Genomic DNA, 11019 nt, shown 5'->3' on the forward strand with positions numbered 1-11019 from the left:
TTACCAGAAATTTTCCTAGAGTTAGATTTTTTGAGCCAGGTAGTCCAAAAATAAGATCTTTTTTTTAAATATAATTATCTTTTTAAAACATTTAGCAACACTTGAACACCTGTATGATTTTGCCTATGATAAATCAGTACCATTTATGTGAACTCATCCGACGTCCCGTCTCCTCTAGTCTGCATCACAGTCCCGTAAGGTAAACAGTATAATAATAATAATGACAGTGACAGTGACAACAGTAACAGTAATGATTGCTATTGTGGCCACTTCTCTTATGCTGTGCGGACAAGGAAACTGAAGAACAGAGAGGCGGAGTCATTTGCAGGGGGAGGGTAAGTAGCTTGCTCTTAAACAAGTGTCTGCCATGTGGTCAGAGCCTGTGAGGTGGGGTGTGTGGACCCCGTGCTGGCAGCCTTCCTCCTGGAGCCCAGAACCCCTCAGAGACCTCGGGCACATCTGGGCCAGGCCCGTGGCTCTGGACAGCGGCCCCCCCTTTCAGCAATGCTTCTTGGTAATATTGAAACAATTCTTCCAGCCCTCAAGTTTGGGGCCCTGGAGACATCTGCTCCGTGAGGCCGATTTTTATTTCCTAAAGACAATTATGCTATTTAACTAAACCTGAACGTAATTGTGAACAAATTTCTGTTGGATAGAAATGTTATAATAGAAAGAATACCAGTTTGAAGCAGGGCTGTAATCTGAAGATAATTACACAGCACGTAAGGGGCCTCAAAGCCGTGAAGCTGCTTGTGGGGCCATAGTCTGTTTCCTAGAGCCTTTTCCCCTGTGATTCTATGTATTCAAACTCATGCGTCAAGTTCACCAGCGATCTAAATCGGTTCCCCTCGTGACACTCGTCCGTGGCGTTCCAGACACTTCCTTACTGTTTTACTAAAAGTGATTTTCGACTGAGAAGTGGTGGGTAGTCAAGACGCGGGTGGTCAGGTGGGATCCACGCAGAGACCGCTCCCCAGGCTCCTTCCTGGCACCTTCTCACACGCCCCTGCAGGTCATTCTCAGAGGAGGACAACCCAGATCGACCTCCGTCCCTGTGGACCGTCTCGCAGTCAGCTGTGGGGAGCTGGCGCTTCCTCCCCGGGCGGGGTGCCCCGTCCCTCTTACCCCAAAGCCACTAGCTGTCACGCACCTGCGCTCTGCTGTCTTGAGTCCGTGACTTTTTTTCCTCCCAGATTTGAAAGTTTACATTCAGAAGATTAAAAGAAGGGCGTTTTTCTCAGAAGAGAATTTCACTCCCCTCAAAAAAGATAGACTCGCACAGTCCACCGGGGTGATCTGGGTACCACTTACAGGCTTCCGGGCAGCCCAGCCCAACCATCACACACGCTGACCATATGAGCTTAAGGTGACAAAACTAAGCTACTGAAAGGAAAATGTTACTTTCTTTTCTTCCTTTTTTTTGTATCTGTTACAGGGAAGCACATTTGTCCTCTTATGCGAGCCCTGTTTGCCCGCCTGCGGTGAAGCGCCGCTCCGCAGTGTGTCTGTTCACGCTGGTGCGGGTCACACTCGGCAGTCTGCCCACGCCGACGCCCACAGAGAGGGGCGTGCCATGCAGGCTCTTGCTAACACACAGTCACTTATTAAATAATGTCCCACATATATGGTTCAATGGTTACAAAAAAACCTGTGACTTTCATTTAATGGCTGCATCTAGTTGCATTTTAAGGATGGTGTATAATTGAATTTAGTTAGGAAATCATTTATCAATGAATGTTTATTATGATTAAAATTCTTCATTTTTTAAGTCTCTTTCTTTTTCTTCATGTATCAACCAAGGCTGTGATGAACTTTCCTGTGTGTGTTTTGTTAGAATCCATTCCCAGAAGGACAACTGCTCAAGCTTAGGTTTTCCACCCTTGATGTCTCTAAAACTGTGTTCCAGAAAGCCATTCAAATGTGTGTCCCTGTTAGAAGCCTCACGTGCTCATTTCTAATACATGGTACATTTTTTTCAGTCTTTCCAAATCTCGCCTAGTGCCCGAATAATTGGCACTGAATTTTTTTATAAATGAAATTATCCTTAACATTCTTGTGTTTTTTTACCATTTTTTATTAAAGTATAGTTAATTTACAATGTGTTAATTTCTAGTGCACAGCACAGTGATTCAGTTTTATATATATATTCAAAAGATTATATACATCTATATATATTCCTTTTCATATTCTTTTTCACTGTAGGCTGTTACAAGGTATTGAATATAGATAGTTCCCTGTGCTGTGCAGTAGGACCTTGTTGTTTATCTATTTTCTATACGGTGGTTAACATCTGCACATCCCAAACTCCCAATTTATTTCTCCCAATCTCCTCCCTGGTAACCATAAGTTTGTTTTCTATGTCTGTGAGTCTGTCTCTGTTTTGTAAATACATTTGTTTGTGTCCTTTTTTTAGATTCTACATATAAGTGAAATCATATGGTGTTTTTCTTTCTCTTTCTGGCTTACTTCACTTAGATGGATGATCTTTAAGTCCATCCATGTTGCTGCAAATGGCATTGTTTTCTTCTTTTTATGGCTGAGTAATATTCCATTGTATGCATATGTGTGTGTGTGTTTGTGTGTGTGTGTATACACACACTCATATATACACCAAATATCCTTTATCCAGTCATCTGTTGATGGACATTTAGGTTGCTTCCATGTCTTGGCTATTGTAAATGGTGCTGCTATGAACATTGGGGTGCAGGTGTCTTTTTGAATTAGATTTCCCTCCAGATACATGCCCAGGAGAGGGGTTGCTGGATCATATGGTAAGTCTATTTTTAGTTTCTTGAGGAATCTCCATACTGTTTTCCATAGTGGCTGCAGCAAACTACATTCCCAGCAGCAGTGTAGGAGGGTTCCCTTTTCTTCACACCCTCTCCAGCATTTGTCATTTGTGGATTTTTTAGTGATGGCCATTCTGACTGGTGTGAGGTGATACCTCAGTATAGTTTTGATTTTCATTTATCTGATAATTAGTGGAATTGGTCATTTTTTTTCATGTGTCTATTTGTATGTCTTCACTGGAGAAATGTTTGTTTAAGTCTTCTGCTCATTTTTAAATAATAAAAACACAAATAACTCAGTCAAAAAATGGGCAGAAGACTTAAACTTTTTTTTTTTTTTTTTCTACCATTTTTAACCTTTGCTAACATAAACCCAAAACATCTCTCTTTATTTTCATCTGAATTTTTATGGTTAACTCTAGGATGAAATGTCTTTCCACAAATGCTTTGTCCACTTACGTATCTGTTTTTCCCTTGTGAATCACTTTCTGCTGCTCTTTCCCCATTTCCTTTTGCTGGTATTGACATGTGAGTTTTCTGTTAAAATCAGTAAGAACATTTTAGAAACTGGTTGGTGAATCTTTGTTGTTTGTCTCTTTTCAGTTCCCCGCTTCTCTTTTAACTTTGCTTTAGTTATTTCTCCCATACGTAAGTATTATGTATTTCCCCATATTTTTTGTTTTTGAAGGAGGGTATAATTCTAGGTCTTTACTAGATTATCTACCATTACTCTAAGAGCATATGTTTGAATTATTTTAACACATATTGTCTGAGCTATAATATGTACCTGATACATAATTTTTGTTCTTTTTGTTTTTAATGTAGAACATAAAATACAAAATTTCTGTGTTTTCATTTGAAATTTTTTTCCACTTAAGGAATGAGGAGGTTTCTACATTTATTTTTTTAAAAATATTTGTTAGTTGAATGAACATCATTTATTGAAAGTTCACATTTTCCTGAGAGTTGTAAGGCCATTTCTGTCAAATATTAGATTTGTATATAAAATTGGATCTGTTTTTAGATTCTCATTCACTTCCTCTAATCTTGCCATCTATTGCTGTGACTGTTCTGGACCATAACATTTTAATTATTTAGCTTTAAAAATGTATTTTATTATCTAGAAAGTCATGTCATACTCTTTATACTTTCCTTTTTTTAATGCTCATCCCCATTTTTGTATGTTTTTTTTGATAAGCTTTAGAATACTGTTTGATGTGTTTTTTAAAATGCCAGTGGAACGCTATTAAGATGTCATTCTGTGTATGAGTAAGATTGGGAAGGCATGCTATCTTAGTGAAATGTAAGCTCCCTATGCAAGAAGCAGGTGTTCTTCAATATATACATCATATGTTTGTACACATAACTTTCAGATTCTGTTTTAGCAAGATGCAACACAATAAACATGATATGTAAATGTTGAATTTTCAACTGATGGAAAAACGAAGTCTAGGTTCAGGCATCCTGCCCAGGCAAGAGCCTCCGTGTACCTCCCAGAACAGTAAGTTGTGACGTCAAATGAAGGACTCAAGAGAGCCCCTTCTTTTCTCTTGAGAATACTCCATTTTAACGCAACACTTACGGATTAACGCCATGAATTGCCACATTTTCTGACCTTGAGGGCTCGAAATCCTGAAAACCTCTTGAGGAGAATGGAGCTTCACTCACCAGCTGCCCGCTGGTCACAGGGGTGTTTTCTTTCATTTGGGGAAAGTAGTTTTTCCCACTTCAAGAGCTGCCCTCCTCCTCTGACGTCCCTCCACTCCGTGGACTTTTGGCTTCATCACTGCGTCACTTGATTGTATAATTGCTCAGTCTTTACTTCCATAAGGAAAGATTCCTGGTGTATTTAGCTGGGACCCTGTACTGCCTTATCACTCTGCTTCTCCTGTGAAACAGTAGCTTTATGACTGGGGCGCTGCCACGTCTGCCGCCCACGAAGGAGGACGCGAGACTGTTCTGTGATGGAGGCCTCACGCTTCTGCAGTGGAGCCTGGGGCATGCCGGGCACGGGACCCAAGGCCCCACATGGGACATCTCACCCTGCATTTGTGTTCCTTCTCCTCTGTCCGCCGTCAGGAGAGACCTACAAGCCCGGACGGACATGTGTGATGAAGGTGGGGGGCGCTGCTTGGAACATGGGCTGCTGCCAGGTAGGGTCACCTGCCAAGAGCTGTACCTGAGAGAGAGATGCACCGCTTTTAGTGCGTCCCACCCAACACACGTTCGGGGCTGATGACATCAGCTGGTATTAGCAGAGCATTCGATGAATCACACTGAGTGTGGTCTAAAAACACACGCTGTTTGCTTGTTAACATAAATTTCAGATAATTGAGAAACCGCAGGTAGGCTGAGAACAAAGATAGGGAATGAGGATGGAGCCTGGAAAGAGGCTGATCTGCAATATTCAGAATGTGAGCCCTGTTCTCTGGCTTAGAGGACAAATTTGACTGTAAGATGGAAGCAGAGAAGAAGGAAAAACAGAACAAACAACCAAGGAGAAACACGAGTGTTAATAATACCAGTGACGGTGTTGTCTCTGTGTCCAGACTGAAGCATTTATCTGCCGCGAGGGAACCGGTCAGCGGTCCGCCTGCAGTTCTGGAGGGGGGTGTGGACAGGGACACGGGCTGGATGCAGATGCAGAATCAGACGCTGACGTGGCGCAGGCGATGTCACTACAGATCAGACACACACAGGTTGGTGTAGACACGTGCAAGCAGAGGTGTAGACACAGAGATTCCGAATGTCTTTATCTTATCCACTTCTCGGCCTCCGCCAGTTTGGGGAGCTGTTCCATGACGAACTCCCTTTGAGTAATCCAGGAACCTCTTCTCGCTACTTGACTCATCGGGCTCTCAGTGGCACTTGGTACTGTCAGCCTTCCCTTCTTCGCTGTGACTCTTGACGTGCCCCAGTTTAGTTTTGACACATCTGGCCCCTACCCCAGGGCCTGTGGCTCTCATTCCTGCTGTCCTGCAAAGGTCTGCATCCCCCACCCTGCCCAGGGCACTCCTGTTGTCTGCTCACAAGCTGTTTCTGAGTGTCCTTGCCCACCTCTGTGGCTTCAACGCCCTTTCTTGGACGGTGCCTCACGAACCTCCCTCCCCATCCCAGCCCCCTCTCCATCCAGCCAACACTTTTGGCCTGCCCCAGGGATGCCTGACCTGCTGGCTGAGGCACCCCAGGTCCAGAACCAGAGTCACCCCCTTCTCCAGCTTCCACCCTCGGAGCCTCACTGCACCGTCCTTGTTTAAGGCTTGGCACCAGGCAACTGTCCAGGCCGGAGATGCAGGACTGACCCCGATTCCTCGCTCTCACCCTCTCATTCAATCACTCAACAGCTCTGGTGACATCCCCTTCTGTGTATTTCTTACACTTCCTGCTTGTCTCCATCACGACCCGGCAGCCACTCGGGTGGTATCGGCCCCATCACCTGTCACCCCGATTACAGCTCAGGCCCCTTCCCCTCCTCTCCCTGCGCTGCAGTGACTCCCTGCAGCCCCTGGGTAAATCACAGCCTTTGGCTTCCGTGCCGTCAGCTGACTCCTCCTCTCCCTCCTCCCCTTTGCTGTTATAGCTCTCCTCTCTTGCCTGTTTCTGGGCCCAGCACTGTTCATGTGTCTTCCTGCTGCTACCCCATGTAATCCTCAAAGTAACCCTGTGAGCATGGTCAGCGTGGCCATCCTCACAGGGCAGCGAGGGACCAGCGCGGTGGGGCCTTTCCCTCTGGTGGGTCAGGAACCACGTCACGTTCACATCCTCTGCAGCTTGGAGCATCATTGCATCCACTCTACAGGGTGAATCCTGCCCTATCTCTCACACCTAAGCATGGCTACCATCTTCTCTTCCCAGGCCTCCTCTGTCCCCATGTGGGCGCGTGGCTCTGCCCCGCCTGTCAGAGTTTCTAAGGCACTCACATCAAAGCTTTCAATCAGCCTTGTCGGAAAGAGCTTCCTGAGGGCAGCGTCCTGTCTGACTTTCCTTCAGTTACGTCTTCCACACTTGGCATCATATTCCACGTCGTAGGCAGTGCGTAACTGTGCTCTTAAGAAGTGAATAAACATGACCACGTAAAAGTAGTGAGTTTCAGTCACTGTGGGGAACATATATTGTGACGTTTGTGAACGTATGTACGTTTCAGTTTTTTGTTTATTACTAGTCACTAAAATGAATATATTTAAGCAGAAACATGTCGTTTAATGAGGTTATGACAGGGAATAATATGTGCACATGTAAAACACCTCAATATGAAGTTTCAATTATCATGGACAAGAATTCAAGCTTTATGGGTTGACACGTCCATCATGGATTTATATTACAGGACGCTGATAATCTCCAAATTTGAGTTTTAAAATCTTAACGATTATCGTGGTTGACCGTCATTCTATTTAGGTTGAAAAAAATCAATGAATAAGCCCTGGAAAGTTTCAATGATCTGCTTTCGCTTGAATCTTGTCCCAGAAGTGAGAGAATTTTCTCACTCCTGCCACCCACATACATATTCGTATCTTTCATCATCTATCTAAATGTGGTTTTTTTTTTGACATAGTCAAAGAAATACATGAACTAAAATTGTTCTATTTTTATATAATAAATGTGGATTCATTAAGAAAATTAAAAACAGACAACAAAGAGAAAATAATGATTCTATTACCTAGAAGAAACTTCGGCAAATATTTTGGTATATTTCATTCCAGCCTTTATTTTGTAAATATTTTATTACAATTTTATTACAATTGACATTGTAGCAATTTGAATTTTAGTTTTTCATTTAATATTATAATAATCATTTCTCATTAAATATTACTTGTAAACCTAATTTTGATGGTTACATACTATTCTAGTACGTGAATACATGTTTATGTTCATTAGCAAATTCTGTATAATTTTGCAGCTGCGTCACAGCTCGCGGGGGTTGATGTTGCTATTATATTTAATGTAGCTTCCTTGGGGTGAATTTATAAAGTGGAAGCATAAGGTCAAATTCCCTAAATAGCCGGAGCTTGTTTGTCCAAACATCGAATTACTGTGCCAAACGACTCTACCAGTTCACATGAGCAGCGTTTCAGGGGGCTCTCATGCCTCAGCTTACACCAAACGTACTTCACAGTGTGTTCTAAAATTTTATTATTTTTGCTAAATTAAAAAGAGTTTAACTATGGTCCATGCCTTGCACTCTGGTTATTCTTTTGATCTTGTTTTGCTGGGCTTTGTTTAGTCAGTCTTCACCAATTATACAGGCTATTTTGGGGAAAAAAGTGATAATCTAATGAATGAGCTCTTGTCTGCCTGAAGAAACAGGGTCTGAGACCTCTCTGCTCTCTCCACTGACCTACTATAAAAGAAAAACTTACTAATGTAATTCTTGGGGTACTCAGCTGCATTGTGTAGTTCTATATTTGGGATGAAATATGCCTATAAGCTATCAAACCATTTTTTTACATTTCTTTCTGTTTTGGAAGATATCCAAGCTCAAGATTAAGGATTCAAGAAATTTGTTTTTGATTTTGTCTCCCTTTTCTTAAGGTTAGAATACTGAGTGTCTTTAGAACTAAAGTATCATAATATCGCCCTGCCACCTAGGGGTACTGCCAAAGAAATTTATCCATGCATAGAAAAGAGAGGTAGTGTGTTGGCCAAAATATAAGAATTCTGTCACTACTATAAATAATTTAATGACTAAATTCTGTCACTAATATAAATAACATTGATTGTTGTGATAATACATTTTATTTCTTTCAAAATAGTCTATGTTTTAAAAACCATATGAGAATGGTGGGATGGAAATTAGTAGGAATTCCCCATTTCATGATTATGAAAATTTAAAAGTTAAGACAATAGGGACTGAGCATTAATATGTGAGGGGCCTGAAAATAACATACACGTTTTTCCAAGCCCTCACAGCCTTTTCTGTGTCATTTCTCATTTATGACAGTTAAACATTCAGGAGACACATCTCCATTTAGGATTTGATCGGTTGCCCACTGCTTGGAGATGGGCAGTGAATCTAGATCATAATATAAATGTATCGTCTGGTCGCCAAAATTATCCAAGCCATTGAAAGTGATGGGAAAAGCATGATCCAAGTGCTTGACTTCTATGGCTGTCTTTAGACTCTGCCTAACAACCTTTTTTTTTTGTCTAATCTCTCAAAATAAACTGTTCCTGATGAAATCTACGGAGGTGAGAAATCTAAGTATTCAACCCTAGCAGTGGTAGCTACATACTCTGGGAATATGAGACCTTCGCCCCGAGGGATCGAAGAATTAAGACGCATTTGGGGAGAGAGTGAACACATACACAGGACAGAAATCAGAATTCTTAAAGAAGCATACTTTTGTCATTATTTAAAGTTAATGGAGCAAGCAAACTAAATTCCGTTTTGAAAAGCATAACTTCTGAGCTACAGGCATGTCTCCTGGTCTGGAATCTGCAGCACTGAAGAGGAGGCGCACACGGCGGTGGCTGGCAGACCATCTCCCTGCTGTGCTGCGGGGTCCAGGAAGCACCCAACACAGAGCCTTTCTTGAAGAAATTAGCAGGACCAGGGCAACAGAGTCCGTGGCATCACGCTCCATCCTCATCATCCTTTTGCTGCAGGTACTCAGTCCAACAAATGTGGCGTTGTTCTCTGGCCTCCAAACCACGTAATTACTCTCAGTAATGATATTAACAGACCGAGATCCTCCCATTCCTGACATTAGGAAAATCCACTCCACACCTGTTTTCTTCCACTTCCTCTCTCCAAGGCAGTGAGGGGGACTGGAAGGCGGAACTGGTGGGGGTCTTGCTTAGCTGGGGGCTTTTCTTCCGCATGACAAGCCTTTGTTCCCCACACAGAGAGAGCTAATTACACCCGCGCTCACGGCAGGGCTCCCTGTCGGTGGGAGCCATGCAAATACCAGGTGCCTCTTCCCTGCTCATTATGACCTGTCTCTTTCCAGGCACATCACTTTCAGGAAGGTGGAGGCTCCTCCTTTTGAGTTAAAAACACACATTCTTCATCTCCATCTCATTCTTACCAGTTTTGCTCCAAACCCCACTCCTGCTTAGAGGGCTGAGAAAAACGCTATTTGTGCTTATTTCGCTACCATCTCAACTCAGCAATCAGCAGCAACACCATCACTTTGCCTGCGTAACCCCTTGTGCTGACTGCGGTTCCAAGCACAGGTCCCGGGAGCCTGTCTGGGAATGCAGCTCCCTCTGTGACCATGCCACCACCCTGGGCTGGCATAATGACACCTCTTAAAATGCAATCTATGTACCCCAGGACTTGGGAACCAATCAGAAAGAGGCTCAAATTAGCTGAGCCCTTCTCCACTTATGCTTTTTATGGGGGTCTGATTTGTGCTTTTTAATTAAGCGGTTATTCAAATAACCTTTAAATGCAAAGTTATCCAATAACCAGACTAGGTCTTAGTTTACCTCCAGTTGCTGGGCTAGTTAAAATATATTGCAAGGAGCTCTATAATATTTTGGGGTAATACAAGGGTCTTTACAAGTTCATCTCTATTTCATACTTTCTACCAGTATTTTTGGCAGTGACTTTATGCCAATGGCTCACTCGTCTGATTCTGAGACCCAAGTCAGTATTGATGGAACACGGTGATTAGGAATTCTTTGGGTTTTATTTAAATTTCTTATGCAGTTCTAAAATTGAACACTAAAGAGAACTGACATAAAATATATATTTTATGATTTATAACATTTCCATATGTTAAATCAAACATTCTGAACAGGAGTGATGACTAGTTTTATAGAGGTAAAGTGTTCAAATTAATATAAAATTAATAGAAATTACTAAGTGGACTATAATCTGATATTTACTGATACAGAAAAGAAGTTTCTCAGCATCCATTTAGGCATTTAGGTAATAGATAATTTACTACGGGTTTCTTGAACAGTTTTTAACCATTTATAAAAATCAGGTGCCTACATATATTTTAAATACACAAACAGAGAATCAACGTTTTTGAGCAAATAATGTGGCGTGTACCGTCAAAGTCTCAGACTGTGCCGTCACGCACGCACTGCATATTCTTTAACATATTCAGTTCCTTTAATCTTACGTTGTGTGGAGAACACTGATGTTAATTAGACTTCTCTCGTCTCTTCAGACTTTACTTTTTTGATTTGTGTTTTAACAACTAAGTTATCCTTTTTCATTAGAATTGCATCTATACAATAGTCATTAATGACAAAATCAAGCGGTCTTCATAGCATTATT

This window comes from Vicugna pacos, chromosome 3, assembly GCF_048564905.1.
Source record: "Vicugna pacos chromosome 3, VicPac4, whole genome shotgun sequence".
NCBI lineage: Eukaryota > Metazoa > Chordata > Mammalia > Artiodactyla > Camelidae > Vicugna > Vicugna pacos.